General features: G+C 41.5%; 1 protein-coding gene across 27 annotated transcripts in view; it reads left to right on the top strand.

Annotated features, from left to right (window-relative positions):
- Positions 1–25,708, top strand: part of ptprda (protein tyrosine phosphatase receptor type Da) — a 418,286-nt gene that overhangs the window by 153,465 nt on the left and 239,113 nt on the right. For all 27 annotated transcript variants that reach the window (XM_085267046.1, XM_085267055.1, XM_085267050.1 and 24 more), the window contains exons 5-6: positions 17,210–17,282; positions 20,339–20,448. The gene's annotated coding sequence lies outside the window, so the exon portion shown is untranslated. The remainder of the gene's footprint in view (positions 1–17,209; positions 17,283–20,338; positions 20,449–25,708) is intronic.

Genomic DNA, 25,708 nt, shown 5'->3' on the forward strand with positions numbered 1-25,708 from the left:
CCCTCAGTTCTGTGTCGTAGTCTCCCTCATAGCTGCGTGGATTTCCCTGTGTCTCTCTGCAAGTATTAGTTATTGTTCCCGGTTTAAGTTTTGTATTTCTTGTGATCTGCCTTCCAGCATTAAAGCTGTGATTTTGAGTTTATCCCCTGAGTCCGTGAGTTTGCATTTTGGGTCCTCATCCTGCCTGCCACACAGCTATCATGACAGAATAATAGAACATCCATCATGCAAATCAATATAATGCTTATTAAATATAGACGGAAAAAAACAAAAATATAAAAAGCCAAAATTAATGGACTAATTAATGGATAGCCTGCACCCTGATACTGTGTATCTATGATGTAAGATAGGAAAATATTGTTTGTTCATCTGCAAAATTACCAAGAAATTCCGCAGTACGTAAAATTACTTGCACAATAATTTGTCTCCTTTCCTGTAAAAGTTATGCAACACTTAAAATTACTCGTGGACTAGGGCTGGGCGTTTTGAATTTGAAGCATGTGCGGTAACGATATATATCGCGATATATTCTTTTCTTCTCTATATTTCTATATTATATTCTATATTGCTTTATCTCTATATTTTCTGCACTATAGGCGCACTTAAAATCCTTTAATTTTCTCAAAAATCGACAGTGTGCCTTATAATCCGGTGCACCTTAAGTATGAATTCTGGTTGTGTTTACTGACGTCGAACCAATTTTATGTGATACACGGCGCTCAGAAATCTGTCAAAAATGTTTTGGTTCGACTTCAGTGATGCGACATCACTGAGAGTAAAAAAACTGTTTAAATTCTTTCATCTTTAATAAAATCATCAGCGTAGCTGCTTTACCAGGTGTAACAATTAAGTTTAACATCCAGGCATCCATGAAGACAGAATTTATTCAATTTAACAGAGTTAGAAGTTAGCAGGAAGTTAGCTCGCTGGTTTCCACCTAAACATGACATACCATGTTCTGACAGATTTCTGAAAAAATTAAAACGTACAGCTCTGCTACCACTTCCAACATCAATGAAGACAGAAAACAACAGTGACTTTTTTAGGGTTACTGAAGTTGAACTAGCTGGTATATAATGATGTGCTACGTGATCACTAGCGACACAGCTATGTTAGCGTAACATAAATACAGTGAAGCTGGAGGATGAACGCTAACTTTTTTTCAAGTTGATAAAAGTTAATGTGAGGGTTCCTGTTGGTTAGGGACAAATGCAATCGCATGGCAGGATGCTGTAAACGGACCAAACTTCAGTCAGGAGAACAACTGAGAACAATACGAGGTTAATTATATTCCAAAACGTTCTTCGTTTCTTCGCTATTACTGTCGCCCGGCATAATTTGCAGATGATATTGTTTGTAGCAGCTGCAATGCTTTCGACCAAAACAGGCACAGCTTGATGACACCATCAACATGCGCTATCGCGGTAGAGTGGAATAGTCAAAATCTCGACCTTTGGCCAAATTCATATTGTTTCTACTAGGGATGCACCGATACCGGTATCGGGTATCAGCCTCGATATCACACTTTCTTTAAATACCACATTTTTAACGAGTACTCGTACTCGTTAAAAGTCCCCCGATACCGAGGACCGATACCACGGTCTGAGACCTGTCTATGTTTGAGCGGCATGTAAGGGGTTAATCACAGGCGTCGAGTGCCCGCCCCCAGACCCCGAGTACTCGTACTCGTTTCCAAAAAAGTGGTATCGGTGCATCCCTAGTTTCTACCGTATACCGTTTATACTGCCCACCCCTATCATGCAAGACATAAATTTACTTACACATTAGTTAAAATTACTTACAAACTACAGTATAGTTATTTCTATGTTTCCTCTAAAACACAATGTTTGTGAGTAAATTTAATTACAACGTCATTTCAAATAAAATGCACTGAAATTAAATTTCATTACAGGGAAAGTATGCGCTTAGTTGTGTTTCATATTATAAAGTGTTATCCATTTTTTGATAACCTGTTAACATACTGCTAATATGTTTAATTTTTTAAAAAAAACTTGGGGTCTGAATATGTAAAGTTGATTTTTACTAATTACATCCGTGTTCAGGTCTGCTGTGAGCCATGCGGAGGTGACCTTGGCCAGACTGTGAATTCTTCTTTGCTCATTGTTAGTATTTCTAAATACTGTCTCACCACTGAGACTGTCTTTTGGGAATTGTCCTAAATTAAACATTATCATTAATTTGAATGTAATTATAATAGCAAATCCGGAATTACTTATACATGCCGTTTTGGTGTTTTTGTATCATTTAAAGTATCCATTTGTGTTGCATCTCATATTATACATTGCTAACTTACAAAAAAATATCATTTCAGAATGTGATATAATGAAGAGCTATGATTGTTTGGACACAATCATCACCAACGGAGGAAATCACCTAAACTGTGGTCCTTCATGAACGTTTTTAAAGAATTTACTCAAACCCTTTTCCCTGTGTCAGTGTTGCTAATAGCTATACCTGTCATTTTTCTCATAGACAGTGACACTGCAAATTGGTAATTACAAAATGTCAGCAATCACAGCAGAAATTATGTTTGTCACACGCTCCCAAAATACAGATGGGTTTAGAGAAACATGCAGCTCCCCTATGACGTCAGCCGTGGCCTTTGAAAGCACATTTAAGCAGCAAGTTTCCATCAGACAGAAATACTAGTAAAAACTTCTATTACACAAAAACACTTGATACAGTTTGGACCACAGTTTGTCTTCAGATCTGTCTTAATTCTTCATAGTGCTGATTCAACAAGGTGCTGTAAAGATTCCCCAGAGATTTTGGTTCATATTGACAGGACGGCATCACACAGTTCACACATCCATGATGAAAAGCTCCTGTTCCGGCACATCCCGAAGGTGCTCTATTGGATTTAGATCTGGTGACTGTGGAGGTTTTTTGAGTACAGATAACTCATTGTTATGGTCAAGAAACCACTTTGATATGATTCGAGCTTTGTGACATGATGTGTTATCCAACTGAAAGCAGGAATCAGAAGATGGTACACTGTGGTCATAAAAGGATGGAAATAGTCAGCAACGATACTCAGGTAAGCTGTGGCATTTAAACAATGCTCACATGGTAGTGAAGAACCCAGGGTGTGTTAAGAAAATATCCCAGTAGCCTGAAAGATTGATACAAGCCAGGATGGATCCATGCTTTCATGCTCTTCACACCAGACTCTGACACTAACATCTGAAGGTATCCAATATGGTCTTCTGGTGCTGTAGTCCATCTGCTTCAAGGCTGCATATGTTGTCCTTTGATGCTCTTCTGCATACATAACAAGTGGTTATTTGAGCTACTGTTGCCAGTAACGCCTCAACAAGGCATTTTCACCGTAAGACCTGCAGCTCACTGGATATTTCCTCTTTTTCTGACCATTTTCTCTAAACCCCCCAAAATTGTTGTGTTGGAAAAGCAGATCAGCAGTTTCTAAAATACTCAGAGCAGCCCACCTGAAAACAACAACCATGCCACGTTCCCCGTGCCTGAATTCACCTTTCTCCCCCATTCTGATGCTCGATTTGAATGTCAGCAGGTTGTCTCAATGCGCCTAAACGCGTTGGTTTGCTTCCACGTGACTTGCTGATTAGATATAGAAGAAAGAAAGTGGCCGCTGAGTGCATTTGCTTTAGTCTGACCTCCTTCCTTACATTTGCTCTGCATTAAAGCTGGGGTATTTTGCAGACCTGCCGACTCAAGAAAACCTGATCGGCCCCCATTTGATAAAGGACTGATATAACTCACGCCTCTGCGCCAACACTGTAAATCGAGCCTGGAGTTGATTACCTTGGTATTAGTCCTGGAAGCAGAAGAAAACAGCAAGCCTCCCTCTCCAAGGTTCAAAAATACACCTACCAACAAGCTTGCTATTTCCCCTTGCTTCCAGCCTGTTTTGCTAAGCTTGGCTGATCACCTGCTCGCTCTAGGGTTCTATTTAATGCACAGACATGGGGGCACATATAGATGTTATCTGACTGTTGAAGTGTGCAAATACAGGTTTTTTATTCTTCTTTTTCTGTTGATATTTGTTTAAGACACGGCTTTATCTAAAGACTCGTCTCAAAGTCCCTGATGACTCTTGCGTGTTAACACTCCAGCCATCTCTGCACTTTGTTCAGCAGCTGATACTTTTGTTCTTGACAGTGCGAGAATAGAACAGTCTGGTTCGTCTCCTGTAACTCTCCTGTGCCTATTTCTTTTTTACATATAAGAGAAGCACCACTTTCCTTTACCTGCTCGACACGTTTTTTTCCCCTGCTCCGTACTTGTTTTGCCCCTTCACACACACTTTTGATGAAAGGCATCACATAATGTTTTGGAGGGGAAAGCTTTGCTGCAAAATTGCACTAAAATACTGTAAATAATGATTTCCTTTATTTCACATGCTGTATCACCCCACAGCGTTCCCTGACAGCACAGAGGGGAAACAAAACAACAGGAAAAATAGAGGAAAAAAAAGAAACTTGACCAGACACAGTTCACATATGCACACACCACTTGACTGGGGGGGAGACAGAAGCACAATCAGCAAAGCCATTTTTAATGAGCCTCTTCCTCTCTCCATCTATCAGAATGGAATTAGGACAGCACTCAGCGGCTGAGGGGAGGGACGCTGGGAGAATGGGGGCACATGACTGAAGGAAAAAAAAAAGTCTTCATTAAGGACAGTGAAGTAGAGGTGGGAGGAGAGAGCGAGGGGGGGGAGACTTAAGTGATCTAGAAATGCTTCTCCTCTCCTCCTCCTTCCACCACCTAATCAGGGAGCCAAAGTTATGCCAGTCAGAGCGGTTGTTATTCCAGCTAATCCCTCATCACACCGTTTCATCAGGTTTGGCATTTGGCTATCTGCATTAATTAGATGTTCGAATGGACACAGCGTTAATAACTGACGCGCGGCAGATAATGAGAAGCGGTACGGCGCGGCCGTATCCCCTCACAATCACGCTCCCTTTGTCAGCGCTGATACCTCTGCGCTTAAAACACTGCATCGTGTTTACCTGCACCGGATTTCATTTATTGATGATTCAGGCTGTTTTTAGTGCCAGTAGTGATAATGTACTGTCTGCACTTTGGGAGATAAGTGTGTTCAGGCGCGATAGTTTGGACTTGTTCAGAATGTCTCTCCTTCTGTCTCCTTCGCTATTTTTATCTCCGCTCTCCTTCCAAATTTTTCTTCCGCTTTCTACTTTTCTTTTATCCCACATTTCTCCTTACTCCCCTCGCCATTCTCTCCCATTTCCTCTATCTCACCTGTCTTTCTCATTTTTTTTTTCACAGCTTCCCAGAGGATAGCAAGAACCCCTATCTCTCTTTTGCACACTCTCTTCACTTTTAGGCTGTCTTCTCCCTCCCCACCTCCCATGACTCTCTCCTTCATCCATATCAACACCAGGTGAATAGCTCCTCTCTCTAATATCCATTCACAGTCCCCCTTCTTCTTCTTCTTCTTCTCAACTGCCTCTCCTTCCCTGCTTGTGTTTCACTCTGCACCGCTTTCAAGTTGCACTCGCTTTAATATTCTGCTATCCATCCTCCTTTGTCTCCTCCCTGCCTTCCTTCACGTTCTCCTTCCTTCTTTAGTATTCCGTCAGTCATTGCCAAGTGAATGGTGATGCACTCCATCACAGGTCCCAGATCACCTGCAATCACGGAAAGCGTAGCGTCCTTGACTTTACTGTCTGCTCTTATAAATGCCGGTGCATCTTCACCTAAAGCGATCACGTGCGATATGTTACGTTCATTATTTCCCAACATTTCGAGTGATTTATTTCACTCTTGTTGCAGTCTTTAGAGCTGAATCCTTTACCAAACAGGACACGCCGACTAAGAGCACATTCTTATTTACAAGAGCAGCCCAGGGAGAGAAAGGGCCGGTTCACACCCACCTGGGAGATGCCTGAGACGAGCTTCTTTGGAACAGATGGAGTGTCTTTCTAAAGGAGTGCTTCAAAGAGGTGTCTCAATTTTTGCTTTTACCCTTTCATTGTTTCTTCTTACGGACCAGCACACAGCTGTGTTCTGCCGTACAGCGACGCCGCCATTTCATTAGGGGCATGTCATGGCGACAGTGTTTACTGGTAGCAATGGGAGTTGGATTGACAATACTGGGCGTTTGCCTCCAGTTACTGATGAAAGAACCTTGTATTTATTTTGGTCTTATTTGGATTGTACCATTTGTGATGCTAGCTTTGTGCACAGAAGGTTGAGTGATTGTGGTTATTCTGTGTGGCCATCACAATCCTTAGAGAGTCTCTCGGCCTACTACTAATAAACAAGAAAATACAGGATGGCAATCTTCTTCTTAAGTAAAATTGGTGGTTGCCTAGTGATTGGCATGAATTTTTTTCACATTTAAAGACCGATTGCAAGTAATTACATCGACCAGCTGATCACCCAGAGGTTGAGCGTGCAACACCCACCACCTCTCATTTTTGATCGCAAAGCGATTGCACGTTGCCTGTCTCCAAACAATTGCAATTGCCACTGGCTGCAGTCACTCATCAACTGCTAACACACAGCAATTAGTTGGAGTCGGTCCGTGTCAATGAATCAGCTAGTTTCCATCTGGTTGTTTCCTGGTTATATCCATATTAAAAAGCAAAAATGCCAAGCGCCTGTGTCATTTTGCATTTAAATTGCTGTCCTGCAGCAGATGCATCACTATTTTTAAAGCAAACAGAAGGTTTCTACGTTCTGGCTGGACTCTGTATGGACTGTGTATGTAGACTCCTGATTTTTATCACAGCTGCAACTTCACTGCACATGTTTGCAATAGTTTTGGCTTCTAAACACAGATGCATGAGCAATATTATGCTCACAGACTCTGACGTAGCTTCCAAAGTGAAGGAGGAAGTGACACTCTAATGAGCATCAGGGGGCAGCTTCCCACTGGTTGCAAAAAGCCTTAGCTCTGTTAATCTATGACCTCAGTAAACACTTTGCAGATGAGTTTATAGTCACAGTTCCTGACTTTAACTATTATTGAATACAAGATGATCATTTTGTAAGTTGAGGTTCTCTTTAGAGACAAAAAGAAAGGTAGAGCAAGGTATGCTTTAGGGTGGGCCTACCTTATGATTGACCTTATAATGTGAGGAAGAGCAAAACGTTACATAAAGCAGTGATGAAGTCAGATAATTAAAACATCAGGACTGCTTCGGTCAGACACAGCTTGAATGAAGTTAAGCAGCTGCATACTTCTCTCTGTGATGTGGAGTACTGGTATTGGGAACAAAGTCTTTTGAGTTAATTCACTTCTGGCAAACTTCTTGATCTTCTGCATACCCAGGTGGTACAGACTGTAAGGTGTACAGTCTGTACCAGGGTGCTCGTCTTTGAAATAAAGGCTAGTTTTTTTTTCCCAAAGTTAGCTTGCTGCTACTCCTGGAGCAGTTGAGAAGTTCTTCCCAGTTCCTGTCACAAAGAAGCGTTACATTGAAAGCAGAAGTCTTAAGACAGCTTCACCCTCAGTAATCTTGAGTTGACTTCCGATAGCCCCTTGGATTCGTGTATATCCACCAGCCAATCCTCCCTTCCCTTCACGTTTCCATTTATTTCTCCATATGTGGTTTTCCCATCCATCCCTCATCGTCAGACACGAGGGTTCTTTCATTAAGGATTCGGATGATGTGTGGTGGCTGGGTTTTTAGAAACCTTCATTTGTGAACATGTCTCTTTCTTCTTTCTCTTCCACTCTTCCCTGCCATTGTAAACAACTGATTATGCCTTTGAGTTATTCCATCACGTCCTTTTTTTTTCTCTTTCCCAACCTAATGATTCTTGTCATGGCACCGAGCTGAAAATTGAGGCTCTCTCAGATCCCCCAGTGTAACTCAGCCTTTATCTTTCAACTTTCAAATCCCAGAAGCTCCTTAAGTCCTCTCTTAAGTCAGCACCAAAAGCCAAATCTCTCAGTCAATTTACCAGCCAGCCTAGTCGTCATTATTTTGCGCTCGCTGCCATGATCTTACTATCATTAAAATTCATCCCTTACATAACCATCAAGGACGCGATACCGCTCGCTGCGAAGAACAGAATACACAGTGTGTGCAAACAAACACACACACATGCGCGCTTGCAGTTTATTTTTATGTTTTTATACACTTATTTACTCTCCCCCATTTTGGCAGAAGCGGTGATTCAAAAGGAATGGATGCTCGGTAAGCGCGAGCCCTGTGTGAAATATTCAAATGGCGCCCTATTTACATAGGCTGGAGAGTTTCTCTCCCACTGCCATCACATGTTTGTTATGTGATATAAAAAGAGAGACAGCGGCAACTCCAGAGACCTCATCCCCATATATTATGCGCCAAGCGCATTCTTTTTATAGCAAGTATAAACACATTAGTTTGCTGCATTAAAATCCACTCAAAATGTTGGCAGTTGTCAGGGTTTGGACAAAAGATACGCCATGTCTTCCTTTACAATAGGTGAAGTGTGTGTGTGTGTCTTTGGTGAAGGATAGAGTGTTTGAAGAGACTAGCAGTAGAGAGTTTGTTGTGTGTGCTTATGCAAAGATCCAGTGTGCTCCCACACCTGTGTGCGAAGGAGCACTTCTCAGTGTGTTTGTGTGTGTGTGTGTGTTCGGCCGCGCTGCCAGACGGCTGCTATCTTTGCAAGTCAGACGGGCAGAGAGGCTGCCGAGGCACGCCAAACGTTTGAAGTGCTATTCTCTTCCAGAAGTTCGATCCACCCCGAGGAAATTTGTCATGTTGTTCTACCTTTCTGATTCCCATATGGCGGGGTTGAGTGGAAGGGTATTTGTCCTTATTTGCTGTCAGCGTCTCAATACACACAAACACTGGTTAAAGTAACTAAGAAATTAGTTTTTCGCCTCGCTGCATTTTTTCCCCTTCTCCTGTTAGTTTAATATTTTCATTCAGCCAGCATCCATCATTCGGTCGTTCATTCCGGGTGGGTTTTTTTTCCCAACCAAATGACTCAACAAACGCTGATAGCCTCAATATTTTCCACCACAGAATATATCCTCTCGCCATTAACTCTGAACCGAATGTCTTCCTTTTCAATAGTTAATTAACCCGCACCCTCCTCCTTTCGCTTCCCATATTAACGCGAGCGACTCCTTCGCGACCCATCGAGACCTCTAACCAGTAAGTGAAAATGAGACGGAAAGGAGAAGATGAAAGGGCGGCGAAAGAGAGACGTAGATGGCAAAAAAGAGAGAGAGAGAGAGAGGGGCATGTTGTCTAGAGCCAGAGAACCTCAAGAGTGATTCAGCCATTGTTACTCATCCCCTCCTTTTTGCAAGAGGGCTCATGTCATGAGTATTTTAAGTGCTCTCCATTCCGTTGTTCTCCTTTAATCCTGTTAGATAACTCTTTTTCTCCCTCCTCCTTCTGAGTCTTTCTATTTCTTCTCTTTCCTCCTCCGCTCCCCCGCTGCCCACTCAGCAAACGGCGAGTCTTATGCTTTCTGCCACAAGGAAAAGATAGCATGCCTAAACAAGGTAGAGAAGGAGAAAAAAAGAGGGGGGGGGGGGGGGGGGGGAGAGAGGAAGTGGAAGGGAGGAATGCAGGAGAGGGGAAATGACAAAGATGTGGCAGTACTGGTAGGTGTTGGAGAAATGCACTGGCGAGTGCAGGATCATTTTTTATGAGGAGGGATGAGCGTGGACGAGAGCCAAGGCAGTGGCGAGTGGGTTGTGGAGTGGAGCCTGCACCGCAGCTTGCTGTTAGGACGCAGCGAGTTTGATTTGAAATGCGCGTAACTTGGAAGGTGTTTTAAAATTCACAATCTGAATAATTAAAAACAAACTAAAAAAAGTAGCCAGACTCGGCGCGACGGGACGCCTCTCTGCGTTTGATCCCGTTCTCCATCACGCTTGTTCAAACAATCCTGCACGTGGCTAACGCGGACACGCGCAATTTACACAAACGCAACAAGCGCTCTGGCATGAAAGTGCATTTGTAACGTTAAGACAGAGCTGCCTTTTCCCGTTGCCACCTTCTTTTTTTCTAAACATCTGATGATAGTAGGTTGAATCACACTTAGATCCAAACAATACGTGATGCAATGTTTCAAACCTGCCTTGTAACCACTGTGCGAAACCATCAACACTCCATCAGCCTCAAAAGAAGTCTGCTTCACATAAAATACATTTCCCACAAGCCAGCAGTTGCCAGCCCCGTCGTTTTGCATGAGGACTATCGCAAATGAGGAAGCGGCGGCGGTAGGCGTTGCTTCGCCCAGACGAGGTAGCCACTTAGCACAGGTGAGGTGGGGCAGCCACATTTTTGCAGCTCTTTCTGTGGGAGAGGGCAGAAAAAATGGATCACAGCAGTACAGGAAGATTTGCTTAAACCAATAGCACAGACTAGTGGTGAATGCTTAGAATTGCATGAAAGCTGCAAGTCTTGGATCTGTGCGTTATTTTCTTTTTTTTCTTTTTTTTTTAGCATTTTCAGTTACATTCAGTCAAACTCAACAACCCTGAAATCAGCCATCATTGAATGTGTGTAATTTCCACTGACATATGGTTATTGCATTTAAGCAACTCCATCACCACCACTTACTTAAACAAGCCCAAACCTCCTCATTTGCATTCCGAGCACCTGACGGATCCCTCGCTTCCTCTCTCTGCCAAAGAAATTAATTCAACACAAAGAGGAGGTGGGAGGGGCTGGCACTTGTGCTGGGAAGGATTTGCATGACCCAAAAATGCCCTGCCTCTTCTCTGACTCCATAAATCAAAGGGATAGAGAGAATCCCCCCGATGCCTCCTTTCTTTGTCCTCAAAGGTGATAAATTGATCCCCCGGTCGGCTAATAAGCAGAGGCACAGGGCGGCCCGAACTTCCCAAAGATTTATGCGGGCGAGAAGTGGATTTATAGCGCAGGAAATGTGAAAGATCTGGAGAACTAAATCTATTTACTTTATTCTTACTACCGATGCTCATGAGGTTTGAGATGGAAACTCCACAGGGGCACACCCCCACCCCCCTTCACCCTCCCTGGGGGGCGCAAACGTCAAAGAAGCAGGGAACATCCGTCACGGAGGCAATAAATGAGGTGGAATTCCCCACTTTTGATTGATGAGCGCTTGCTTCCGGTGGCAAACATTCTCAATCCGCACGCCCACCGCCCTTGGATGTGGCACCGTTCGGCACAGTTATGATTAGGTTTCATTCCTGGACTTTGCCGAAAACCAATATGAACAACACTTCTTAGGTTTGTCAGCGGTCTTGTCCGAATATAGGGAGGAAAAGAATGTAGAAGGCAATCGAACAGCTTGCAGCTTTTGCCAGACACGAGACCTTTTAAGGCAACTCAAGCAGTCATCTTAATGACGAGAGGTGATACACTGACAGGAAAAGCGGTCTTTTAAGAAGATGATCAATGCTATCATCTTCTCTAAGGCTGACTGGGAAAAAAGGGGGCAGAATATAGTGGCATAGAGTTTCCTAAGAGTGCCAAAGACTGGTGGAGCTACCCCCATCACCACCGCCACCTCCTCCTCTTCTGTCCTCCTTCCTCTTTCATTCTCTTCCTCTAGAGTCTCCCACTCTAGCGTTAATGTGTTTTCCCTCTTCCCTGTTGCACCCCATCTGATTTCTCACCTTTTCCCCTTTCCGCATGTCTTCCTTTCCCCCTCTTTTTCTTTTCTACCGAACCTCCTCTTTTGCTCCCCGTCTACCGCACACCATCTTACTCACTCCCCTCCTCACACCGACAGCATGCTTATCCTGTTGCGTTGATGAGATATTTGAACGATTACCATTATGCATGCTGAGCAGATTATGATAGCCTTTGGGGAGGAGCGGTTTGAGCGTGATGGAAAGTTTTCCGCATGATAGAAACTCCGCTGATAAGTGGGCTTCGGCTGCAAGCGAGGGAGAGGGGAGCGCGGAAGGGATGACGTCTCCGCTCGCTCGTTCTCCACCCGAACACCAATAGCCTCTCCGATTCGTCAGAGCTTGCGTCGAAGCTGCGCGGCGGAGCGGTTTGACGTGGAACAAAACTCGTTTGAGCTACGACATTTGACTTGTCGTATCAAAGGATATCACTGGGTAGCTCCACTAATAAAGCCAAATGTGCAAATGCAACCCATGAGGGGGAGAAAAACAAGTTTGTGCTTCATCGGTGACTTCCGTATACCTGAAACTTTGAATTCCTCACCGAGACAGCTCGCATGGTAAATTTGATATCCGTCAACATCAGCCCGACTGTTGCAAACCTATGCAAATATGTCTAAAATATCAAACCTCCTCTCTCCTAAAAACATACCTTTTTTTATTATTTTTTTTATTTCTGTTCTCTTTTCCTTTTTTGGGTAGGATGACAGCAATCCTGAACAGACACATGATGCAGTATATAACTAATTCTGCGTCTGTGCTGCAGAGGCAGCTCTGGGTACAGAGAGAGAAAGTGAAAGAAGCAAAAAAAAAAAAAGCAGATCCCAAATGCTCATTTTTAGCTGGCTTGTTTGGGCACAGCGCACCAGAGCTGACGAGCTGAGCACAGAGTTTTTGACACAATGGTGTCAAACTCGGGACTGTGATGTTCAGCTCGCACAAGTGAATAGCGGTGCACCTGCTGGCAACACGCAGACACAGACACAAACAGACTGTTATCAAGTCTGAGTGGTAATTAGTGTGTTTGGGAGTGCTGCGAATCATAATGACTCATTTGCCTTACATTGTTTCATTAAAGAGGCTTTCGGAGACATGGCATATGGAACCTACTGGAAATGCTGAAGCCATTTGGAAATGGCAGTGCTGTTAAGCATCCGTTTTAAAATGATAACAATTATAATATCAAAGTTGTTGTCTCTGTCAGAGTTTTGTTTCTTCACTCCTAGTCTAATCAAGCATTTAGCAGATGGGCTGTTCTGTGTTTTCAGTGCCACACTGGGGCCAGCGCTAGGTTGAACTATGATCCTCTTTATTTTCATTTTTAATCTTTCTCTAAATTGTGTAAGAAAACAAGCCCGTTCATTTAAGCCATGTCTAATAATTTCTTTTGCTTTAATCAACTGAACCTGGTACTCAAGAACATGAAGTAAGTTATCACCCAATGCTGTTTCTCTACAATGAATTTTCCCCCTTTTTCAGCTCAGTGTTTTGGTGTTATTCCCTGCAGCTCCCTTTATAGCTAGCTGTCACCGCTCTAATTAGCGCCTTTGCTTCAAGCAGCTGTCTTCAGTGACAAACATGGTTAGGAATGAGTTCCTAACAATCCTGATCCTGAGATATTCATGATAATAACCCTCTTTGATCTAAGTCCTCATATATGCCAACTCTAACCCTAATCCCACCCCACACTTTGGGAAAGCAGCACCTAGCATTGCTAGCAAACGATGCTATGTAATGTCAAACTAAAACAAATGCCTGAATAATGAAATTATCTTAACTATAACGATCAATGAGATTCAGAAGTTTTGCTTTTGTATCATTTTACATAGTTTATCATTATCATGCATCACATTAAACATCTGAAAAGCTTCTGTGTTATTTACAGTAAAATGTGTCCACAGTATAGGCGACATAAGCGCGATTGTTATGTTGGCTGGTTTTTGTCATGTACGACTTCTATGCATCAAACTGTGATAAAATCCACATAACTGCACTGTTAGGTATATGGTTATATGGTGTATAAACCATATACCATATACTGGTATATGGTTTAAAGTCTGCACTTTTGACCCAAGTGAAGATGATCTTGCTGCTGGATCGTCTTAAATGGGTCATGTGATGTGAACGCACCGGCGCCTCTGTTGGCTCCAGAGGGTTAATAAGCAGAAATCACATGAGTTACATTCCAGTGGAGCATTTATTTTCCAGGCTGCAGTCTCTGCAGAGGTCCTTGGCTGAGGCTCTGTTAGCCACGCCACAGTCTCAGCTGAGGACCAAGGGTGACTGGGCTTTTTCTGTTAGGGCACTCACTGTCTGGAAGAATCTCCCTGAGGAGGGCAGCTTGCTGAGAGCCTGATTGTCTTTTAAATGTCTCTTAAGGACATATTTTTATAAGTAGGCTTTTTCAATGCTTCCACTTTGAGCCACTTTTATGCCGTCTCCTATTTTGTTTCATCACCTCGTCTTCTTATTGTTGTTTTTGACAGTTTTATATTGCTTTTAATTTATTTGATAGTTTTAGAGCCCGTCTGACACATTATATTGCCAAATGAATTCACTTGTCTGCCTTCACACATATGAACTTGAGCAACATCCTCTTCTTAATCCACAGGGTTTAATATGATGTTGTTCCACCTTCTGCAGTTATAACAGTTTCAACATTTCTGGGAAGATTTTCCACGTGTTTACGAGTGTTTATGGGAAATTTTGACCATTCTTCCAAAAGCGCATTTGTGAGACACCCAAAGTCTTGCTCTAATTCATCCCAAAGGTGTTCTGCTGGTTTGGGGTCAGGACTCTGTGCAGGCCAGTAAACTTCCTCTACACCAAACTCGTTCATCCATGTTTTTATGGACTTGCTTGTGCACCTTTGTGCACAGTCAGGAGGGAGCCGACCCCAAACTGTTTTCATGAAGTTAGGAGCATGAAATTGTCCAAAATATCTTGGTATGCTGAAGCATTAACAATTCTTTTTACTAGAACTAAGGGGTCGAGCCCAGCTCCTGTAAAGCACCAAACTTTACACCTGTTACAATGCAAGGAAAATTAATGACTGACTTCTTGCACAGGCGGGATCCTGTCATGGTACCACGCTGGAATTCACTGAGCTCCCGAGAGCGACCCATCGTTTCACAAATGTTTGTAGAAGCAGTCAGCATGGCTAGATGCTTGACTTAATATGTATGATTTATACGTATGTATGGAAGTGATTCCAACACTTGAATTCAATGAACTGGATGGGTGAATATAATATAATGTATAATAGCTGGCTGATATTATCAGCCGATAGCGTCGATTTGGCAAGTCTTAGTAATAAATTAAAATTTCAAAGGTAAAGAAAACCAACTTTTACCAAGTTATCAGTGTTGATGTTTCTGATGTTGCAACTCGTATATCACATTTTAAATTATAAATGTATAAATATTATAACTGGTCTGTAAATCGTTAACTAGTCCTGCATTCAGCATCAGAATGTTTTTAGTCTGCCTTTCTAAAGTATCTTGGTGCCAGAAGCTCTGAACTTGTTTTAGAGTAATATTGCAACAAACTCTGAGCTCACCCTCCATACCCAGTCCATTTCCTGCTCTGCTTATACAAGCTCGATGGCGCCGTGATTCCTTTCGCTTTGTCAGCGGCACAGTGCGTAGTGTGTTACCACTCATTTATGACTAGGTGAGATCTTTCCAGCATTCAGTCATAGCACTAAAAGAATATACAAATAGGAATTTGATTTTCTTTTTTTTTTCTAACTGCTCCCACTTGACTGGCATTTTCGAAGCCGTGTATCGATGGAAGTGATGTCTTCACCTCTCTCTCTCTCGTTCAACATTCTGGTGGTTTTATGAGACGAGCTGGTGTCTCTGTTGGTTACTGTTCAGGGGGAAGGTCATAAATGGACGATTTATGTCTGAAGTATAGCCAGGAATGCTGATGCTACTGTCAGAGAGCAGAGATACTGTCTGGTTTGACTCACATTTAATGGAAACTATAAAGTCCACAACTGCATGTCCTAACTCACTCACTTTCCAGTATGTGCTCACACAGGGACGGAGTTAGCATAACTGGCAGACAGAAATTGTATAGAAAGGCGTAATAAGGCAGACGGACGATAAATTTGCTCTGCGTGACACCAGAGAAGGGTTCACATTTTCAGCGTCTTGCAACACATTTCTGGACTAATTTGCGGTATAAATGCACCAAGTGTACCGCCGGCGCTAAAACTAATCATCATAGAGACAAATGAGAACACTTCATTAGCGCTTAGAGTTCCAGCGGTGTCCGCATGTGTACAAATGCTACTCTTGCAACACAATTTCACAATTTGATAAGTGCAAAGGTATTCATTACCACAGCGCCAGCTAACGTGATGCTTGCATTGATTACTGCAACTACTTTTTTTTCCTCAACAGCTCTTATGTGGACTTCTACACCACCATTGTTAAGTTATGGGCATTTTAATTGCTGTAGACAGGGGTCCATTAGCATAGCTACTTGGGTGGCCTTGGCCATGTTTCTCTAAATCATTAAGCTAATTATACAAGCTAATTAATCAGTATGCTTGGAATGGGCTGCGCGAGCAGACGCTGCTCTTTGTTGGCTTGCATAATGAAACGGGTCCATTTTTAGATGGGGGTGAAAAATGGAGAAGGGGAGGGAGAAAGAAACTTTGATCTCAAAAGTAAACATATGATTTTTGCATATCAAGTGCTTCGGCAAAGTGGGTGTGGGGAAGAAAAAAAATGATGTGAAGTAGGTTTGCAGATGCAGAAAGTCAAGCGAGATTCACGTTTGTGGCGCTTTGAAGATTGCGGATAGGGGAGGTAGTTTGTGCTGCGGTGTCCAACATCCAGTTATCCGTGTGGGGTGTTTTTTTTTGTTTTTTTCTCCACGGGAGGCAAACGCAGCCAGAGATCTGTCAATCACCTGTGCCACTGTGACATCTGAGGGTAGTCAGACAATCTCAAGGGCACGTGTTTTACTTAACTGAAGCAAACGTAGACGACTTAATATTTATGCCTCTACCTAAGAATGAAAATCAGCCTTTATACTGCTTGGATATTGTGTCCCTTTTCACAACACAACCTGAAACCACATTCAATTAAAGCCCCAATTACATGCACTATGTCATTATAACTGGCTGTGTGTGTGTGTGTGTGTGTGTGTGTGTGTGTGTGTGTGTGTGTGTGTGTGTGTCAAGCATATACTTATGCTTTCTTGCACGCTTTTTAAAACAAGGCACTGTCAGAAATTATTACTTCCAAGCAGACATAACCAAACATCCTGCCATCCTGTCTTCAGCAAAAGGTGCAGACACTGTCAGCATTCATGCAGGAGTTTTATTTTTAGCAGCTCTCATTATGCACAATGGAAAGTCATTTTCTCAAAGTGCATGAAGCATGTTTACAAACCTAATAGGGCTGCGGTGATAACGCATCAGCGCGAAGACACTACAGTGTGTGCCAGCTCATGCTCGTCTCCGTTCACCTCGGTGCGGTGACTCTGTATGCAAACTCAGCACTGGCGTTCGGTACACCGATGTAAGTGTTTAGTGGTGAATGGACTAAAGCGTGACACGTCCTGACCTCTTTGTCTCTTTACCCGCAGGGAAATTCGGAGGAGTTCTGTTCTTTCGTCGCTCTGGTCCGAGGCAGCAATCGCAGCTGATTATTCCAAACGGGTAAGATTGAAAAAAAAGAAAACAACAACAACAACAAAAACTCAAACCCTACAATTGTGTTATTTAATCTGAGAAACTCCACTGATGACAGCCACTCCACTGGGGGATTTCTTTTTTTTCTACCTCCAGCGTTCAAATGTCAGCAGTGCAGGAGAATAATAATGTCAGCCCACAGAAATCAAATCAGGGGTCAGACAAATAAATGATGTTAGTATGGATTAAGATAAAGGTAGAATACATGTCAGGACATGATGCATTGCTCACTTGTAGATAATATTTTTCTTCTTTGTCTGACTTTTATTATGAATCGGGATGAATGTTGCACAAACTATAGAAAAATAAATGAGTGCCTTTGCAAAGGCAGTTTTATTCAATAACAGCTTGAGATTAATTCCACTCATGCTGTCAGTAGGCTACCATGTTGGGCTGATGACACACAAAGCATGCTAACGGTGCCCTCTGCAGTACAGGGATCTCCACTGCTGCTACTCTACAGTTTTAAGAGCAAAGCTGTTCTCATATGAAGACTGTGTGATGCACGCTGTTCACACTTCTCACTATATTTGCTCCTGCAAACACCCTGAATCTTCAGAATCACCTGCCGTATTAAAATAGCGTTATTGCAGTGTATAATTATGCTGTAAAGCCGTGTCGTGACACTAACGCTTTAATCTGCACTAACTAAAGTTCCCACAACTGCAAACGCCGAACTGTCCTCGGCTAAATCATGATGTCTCTCTCATTATCATCATCATAATAACGTTCCAGCTGGGATAATTAAAAGTACAGTTCATGTCCTTTGGAAATGAAGCCAAGTTTTACCCTCTATCACAGCGGTGTTTTTCAGATCAATGAACAGTCCCGTGGTTTCCCCCGGAGGACTTGCGGGTGCAGCTGTAATTGGAGCGTTTGTGTTGCTCTGAGTTACTGCTCCCCGGGCAGAGGCCAGCGCACACCAGAACATTCTTCCACATGTCCACAGGATTTCCAATGAACTCATCAAATACACTCGTAGGGGAAGCGTGTTGAGATCAAATTATCACACGCTCAGTTCTTAAGGAGGATTGAGACCCTCATTTTTATTTCCTGTCCCTGCTGGCAGCATCACATATATCCCTAAGTGTGTTAAATGAGATCGCAGGCACTAAGAATGAAAGATCTTTTTCAACAAGGCTTCGGATGCTACTCAATGCCTTGTTGTAATTACCGGGAGCATTTGTAAAAAAAATTGGCAGGAGGCGCAGGTGGCACACTGATTCAAATTAAAGGTGACGGCGACAAATGCGACATGCGTGGAAAGGCTAGGCAAAGACAGTTAAATACAGATAAGTGAGGAAGGCTAACTTTGCGTCAATGACAGGAGCAGAGTTGTCACTATCACGCTTCGCTACTGTTGGAAGCCATTCGAGTGCCCTGTTTAAGAGCCATTAAGTCATTAAATTTAAATCGAATTTGCTGTTTCTTTTCAGGGAAGAAAAAAAAACATTAGGGGCACTGTTGTTAAAAAGATGCTGTAATGCATTTTTACCAAGAACTGCGGGTACATAGGTGCCCTACGCCTGTCAGATGGAGTCGTGTTATATAAAGTGGAATTCACAGCAGTAGCAGGTGACCTGGTTTAAAATAGCAGCCGAGAAGAAAAAAAGTTTCCTGAAAGTAGGAAGTCTACTTCCTCATAGTGCTTACAGTACCTGTGAAGTGACCCGTTAGCACTGAAAAATGATGCGTCTTTGGAGTATTAAACAACCGAATCACTTAAAACTGTACAGTGTTGCTGGCTTTTACTGCGTCATTGACGTGTACTAAAATAGCTATACTAAAATAGCTTTTTGTTGCAAAATACAAAAGTAGTCTTTATTTTTGTGTTTTGGCACAAACTGTTAGATGGGTAGGTTTAAGCTCTTTTGGAGCAGGTTAAATTGTCAAGGATACAAAAGTAGGTGTAGCGTTTAAGACTAAACTGGCTTCAGTATATTATATCATGGTTGGCACTGTGTGTGTGTGTGTGCATCCATCCAAGTGTTGTGGGCCAGACCTGGCTCCAATGATTTATTACACTGCTTGAAGGGATTTGTAATTTCATGAGGTCACATGAGTAGCATGTCAGTCAGGCATAGCAAAGTGTTCTCTTTGGCCCTGCTGGCAATTGGTAGGCATGCCAAAACAGAAAGAAAGAAAAAAATCCTGTTTCCAGCACATATTCAGGTACACCAGCAGGTACGCAGTCTTACACCCACACCCACACAGTTACAGAACCAAATACTGTAATCCAGCTTAGCACTGCTTTATCACCTGAGCAGGAGGCAGACGTTATGCAAATGCACGTAAAATATTCCAGAGGCACGTCAGCTTAAGCCTGCCTTTAAAATGTCTTTTGAGAGGTTAATTCTATGCAAATAGAGCATCACGAGTTGAAAAACGAGATGGGTATTTTTCTAATAACACTAAGAGGAAGCCACTTAGATGCAAAGTGGAGTCTTTCAGATTGACCTGGGGTAATCATTACGAGCCTAAAGGTAGTACAACGTTTTTTCTTTTGGCCAACATTAATCTGCAAAATTCAAATGAAAATTAAACATAGCTATGTTCATTTGCATGCTCTTTTCTTAATGTGCATATTCCTACCAGATGTGAATTTATATGTTTATTGATGATGCACTTGATGAATTTGAAGATACAGTCACCATAGATTTGTTTTTACGGCTTTCTTATGTGCACCTTCAGGTTTCTTTCATCATTTTGTTTGCAATATTAAAATAGTGGGTTACAAAAAAAGCTGTAAGCTGGAGACGATGTTTTACAGTTTTAAAGTGAACAAAGAAAATCTGATTATATCAAACATATTTATATACGTATATAAATATATATATTATTTTCTGCTTCTTCCGTATGTAACTGCTCGCATTGTTGAAAATAGTACATGAAAGTGATGCTAATATTAGAATTATCCACCGATTCCTTTTGCTAATAAAGAATAGACAGAGTCAGCCTGGCAGGCTATATGCACACACTCATGTGGTTTGTATTCTTATCTCAGTTACTATCTCATCTTCTAGGTGGGGGCAAAGGGGGCATTAATTTCACTGGTGTGTCGGTGAGGTAAAACCGCAGCATCGGGCAGCATGTTGGCACCTGCGTGATCCCACCAAAGAAGCCTCATTACTCGGTGAGTCGGATAAATGTTCTTTCAGTTCATGCAAGGGCATCTGTTTTTGGATTTTCTATATTAAACCTAACCTTTTTGTCAGCTCACTTTTCAATTAGTTCGTTGTCATTCATCTTAATGATAAAAGAAGCAGAAGAATCGCTCTCACAACTTTAAGCTGCTAATGGATAAAACTGCAGCAGAAGCTCTCCACACCACGTCATTGACTTTGTTTTTAATTGAGTTGTGGCATTTGAAAAGTATAAAAGGAGGAATATGATAAGGTTATTTTTTTGCTAATTTTTCTCATGTGCTCATTTTTTGTGTTATTCGTTACAGAACATACAGAGTACACTTGAACTTTTTATTTAAAATGATATAAAGTACATCTGAATCTTTAAAGAAAACTACAAAATGTTTGAAGAATTAGCCTAAACTCTTTTACTCCTGCATTTTAAGACACTAAAAGTTTTACTACAATGTATGGCTACACATATTTCTCACAATGAAAACAATTTGAAAACAGTTACTTTAAAATATTCTGTCGTTAAGTGATGACATGATGAATCCTACTTCCGGGTAGAGCAGGGCGATATGGCCAAAAATATTTATCACGATATATATTTGAAAATTTGCGATAACGATATAACCGACGATATAATTGATGCGAGACAAAATACAACTCCACAACATTACTAGCGCAAAAAGACAACCTTCCATTTATTTTCACGTAAACAAGAAGCTGGTTTTTATGTACATTAAAGCTTTATAAAAATGTAACAGTGCAAATGCAAATTCCTTGCTGAAAGTTTAACCCAAAGGCATTTCCAGTAGAAATGGGCTGACATATCCTGAGCATAACCATGTATAATATCCACTGAAGTTAAAAAGAGGTGCTTTGCAACATTAAACTGCAGTGTGCAGTACGCATTTTTCGGACCATAAGGTGCACGGGATTATAAGGCACATTAAGCGAAACAAAGCAGTCAGATAAATCAAACTTTATTAAACTCATTCTTCTTGCTTCCTCCACTTCTGTACCATTGATTCATTAATGTTGAATTCTCTGGCAGCTGCTCTATTCCCATGTTGCTGCAGTATATTAATGACTAACCTCATATTGTGGATGGATTATCTCAGTTGTTCTCCTGACTGAAGTTTGGTCCGTTTACAGCATCCTGCCATGCGATTGCATTTGTCTCTAACCATGAGGAACCTTCACGTTAACTTTTATAAGTGGAAAAGTGTTAGTGTTCGTCCTCCAGCTTCACTGTTTATGTTATGCTAACATAGCTGTGTCGCTAGCGATCACGTAGCACATCATTATATACCAGCTAGCCCAACTTCAGTAACCCTACAAATGTCACTGCTGTTTAGTTTCCTGTCTTCATTTATGTTGGAAGTGATAGCAGAGCTGTACGTTTGATTTTTTTCAGAAATCTCTCAGTCAGAACATGCAATATCATGCTTAGGTAACTAGCGAGCTAACTTCCGCTAGCTTCCTGCTAACTTCTAACTCCGTTAAATGTAATAACTTTTGTTTTCCTGGATGCCTGGAAGTTAAACTTCATAGTTACACCTGGTAACGCAGCAATGCTGATCGTTTTATTAAAGATGAAAGAATTTAGACAGTTTTTAACTCTAAGTGATGCTGCAGTGTTGTTTGACCTGAAGCATACGGAGTTTAGGACCCAGATTACTCCCAGATTTAAGAGCATCTTAGTCCGACAAATATGACAATAACAACAGCTGCTTGCATGTTCTGCAAAAAATGTGCTTTGTTGTGTATCTGATGGACAAACACCAAACCAGTTCCACATCACGGAAGTTGCACCATTTTTACAAACCAATTCTGGTTCATCTGTTTCACTCAACAATCGGCCATGTGCGTATGAAAACAAAGGCACTGCACACGCGCGTTTTACTCCCATTCTATCGCGATATTTCATTTTCCTATCGTTGCCTAACATTATACCGGTATTACCGTGAACGGTATAATATGGCCCAGCCCTACTTCCGGGCCTAAAGTAGTCTGCGTTTAATAGGGTTTTTATGTTGTTAACATGTTTAATGTTATGTATTTTCTTCTATTTAATCTCAAAAAGCTCCTAAAACAGTCAGTGATCCCTGTTGACCTCCCTCGGCTTTTATTACCGCTAATCATTTATTTAAGCTCAGTTTTTAAAACCTTAGGATGTAACTACAGCCCAGCCCATGCAGCAGTATATGAATGACTAACCTCGTATTGTGGATGGATTATCTCAGTTGTTCTCCTGGCTGAAGTTTGGTCCTTTTACAGCATCCTGCCATGCGATTACATTTGTTCCTGACCACCGAGAACACTCACGTTAACTTTTATCGAGTGGAAAAAAAGTTAGCTTGTTTATATTATGCTAACATAGCTGTGTCGCTAGTGGTCACGTAGCACATCATTATATACCAGCTAGCCAAACTTCAGTAACCCTACAAACATCACTGCTGTTTAGTTTTCTGTCTTCATTTATGTTGGAAGTGATAACAGAGCTGTACGTTTTAATTTGTTTCCAAAACCCGCAGTCAGGACATGTTATATTGTATTTAGATAGAAGCTAGCGAGCTAACTTCCTGCTAACTTCTAACTCCATTAAATGTCATAAATTCCGTTTTCATGGATGCCTGGATGTTAAACTCAATTGTTACACCTGGTAGAGCAGAACGCTGATCATTTTATTACAGATGAAAGACTTTAGACAGTTTTTCAACTCTCAGTAATGCCATAGTGATCGTTTGATATATGGACCTGCAGCGGAGTTTAGGCCCGGACACGGCTAGTGACGTCAGACTTAACGACCGAATATGTGAAATGGGACAAGATTTAGTGATTTAAGGCTGATAACAAGTACGTGAAAAGTTGTGCATAATCAGCATAAAGTTGGTTTAATCAGCTTTGTACATACTGCAAAAATGCAAACGTAACACAGAAAGTCTGCTTAACATCTAAAATGAATATTAACTATGTCATAATTCAACACAGAAAAAAAACAATGACTGGGGCAATATAATGACCATAATATCTGATATAGATAAGAACTACTGAAGCCTAAGATGTAGTTGTGTGCCAGGCCTGGTTGTTGAGCTCTCAGTAGTCTAGAAGGAGTAAACAGAAAAATAAACAAACAAAGACACAGATAAAGACGAGAGCACTCAGAGAGCTAACTATCCCCGACAGGGAACAGCAATACTAAAACTGATGTTATTTATGCTGATGTCATCATTCGTAATACTGAAACCCCCAATAGTGACGTCTGCACTGTTTTCATAGATCATTTGTGCTGATGTCAGCATTGTTAATGGAAATCTAGTGTAGTATATTAATCTTTTGGTTTCAATATGAAGTCATGTAATGTTGTAATGAAAACATATGTTTTAAGGAGCTCAAGGAAGTGCTTATGTCTCCCAGTCACTGTTATATTGCTTAAAGTTTGAAGACGATCCAGTGGAAACTAAAGCCTTTTCCTAATGCTAAATGGACCAGTCTTATATAGCGCTTTTCTACTTTTTCCAAGCACTCAAAGTGCTTTACTAACTTGCCTCATTCATGTTTTCACACTCATTCGCATAAGCACTTTTTTCTATTTACCATTTACACACATTCAAACTCAGATGGATGCATCAGAGAGTAACTTGGGGTTAGTATGTTGCCCAAGGATATTTGGCAGACGGGGATCAAGCCACCAAACGTCCGAGTAGCAGGTGACCTGCTTTACCACCTGAGCGACGGCCACCCCAAATTCATGTGATCCTAACCTTTGACCTATGACCTTGAAGCATTACTTCTAATATGGTCTATTTTATTAATTTTACAAATATGATTAGAGCAGAGCTGTCTGAAATCCTTTGCCTGTTCAAGCTGTAAAAAGCTTGCAGATTTCTCAATTACTATGTCATTATGTGAAACTTTATGTCATCATTGTGATGTCTTAGGGTTTTGTACTGAAAAAATAAACACTGTGTTGTACAGCCCTCTCCATAGTCATATAAAAGATCAGTTAATATGGTTTCTTGCAATTGTTTTTCAAGGTCAGCTTTGACCTTGGGCATGAACAGAAAAGGTCAAGGTCAAATGCTTAGCCAGCCTAGTTGGTGTATTGTTGTGATGTTTCAATAAATGTCTTGTGTCCGTTCAGCCTCATCAACAGCAGAAAAGGCTTTTTTTTTTTTTATTTAAATCACAATGTAAGATGTTTACATTGTGTGTGAATCACCTTTCAATTCAATTCAGTTTTATTTATATAGCACCAAATAACAACAACAGTCGCCTCAAGGCGCTTTATATTGTAAGGTAGACCCTACAATAATACAGTTGCTTGCAAAAGTATTCGGCCCCCTTGAACTTTTCCACATTTTGTCACATTACAGCCACAAACATGAATCAATTTTATTGGAATTCCACGTGAAAGACCAACACAAAGTGGTGTACACGTGAGAAGTGGAACGAAAATCATACATGACAAATAAATAACTGCAAAGTGGGGTGCAAAACATACAGAGAAAACCCAACAATCATATGACCCCCTATGAGCAAGCACTTTGGCAACGGTGGGAAAGAAAAACTCCCTTTTAACAGGAAGAAACCTCCGACAGAACCAGAGAACGAAAAAAATACATGAGAAAATAAGAAAACAAAACAAAGAAATGACTAACTAAAACCTTAAATAAATGAGGTACTGTAGAGTATCATAGTACCTATGCAAGGATATCACAACAAGCTGTCAGCGATCAATACAAGATTACAGGCTTACAGCAACCTGACATAAAAAACAAGCTATTGCATATTTACACAGCATCATCATTTTCATCTCTTTAACTTAGTTGTATTGTCAGGAAGAGAAAAAACTACATACAGTGTTTTAGATGTTGGCGCTGCAACACAACAAAGCATAAAACAATTTTAACAGCTACCAGCTGTGCAGCATTGTAAGCAGCCAGAGTGTGATTGGGGCAAATTCCTAGTGTCATTTCCCACATTTAACCAGCATCTGATATACTAGAACCCGTTTTGAGGAGAGAAAATCCCTGACCCAAGCCTGCGCGGTGATGTAGCTGAAGAAATACATTCAGTGGGGTATAAATATTGCACAGTGAGTACATGGAGGGCTTTTTGGCCAATGAATTATTACAAAGTCCAGTGGGTTCGTGCCAGCCGCGGAGTATATCTCGCTCAGCTTCACCCTGCAATAAGCTGTGACTGGGGAATTGTGGTTATAGTCACACCACAAATAAAGACCAGTGATACCAGAAA

This window comes from Mchenga conophoros, linkage group LG3 (assembly GCF_057382185.1).
Source record: "Mchenga conophoros isolate Kocher_MC1m ecotype Shallow Benthic linkage group LG3, M_conophoros_male_GT1.1, whole genome shotgun sequence".
In the NCBI taxonomy this organism is placed as follows: domain Eukaryota; kingdom Metazoa; phylum Chordata; class Actinopteri; order Cichliformes; family Cichlidae; genus Mchenga; species Mchenga conophoros.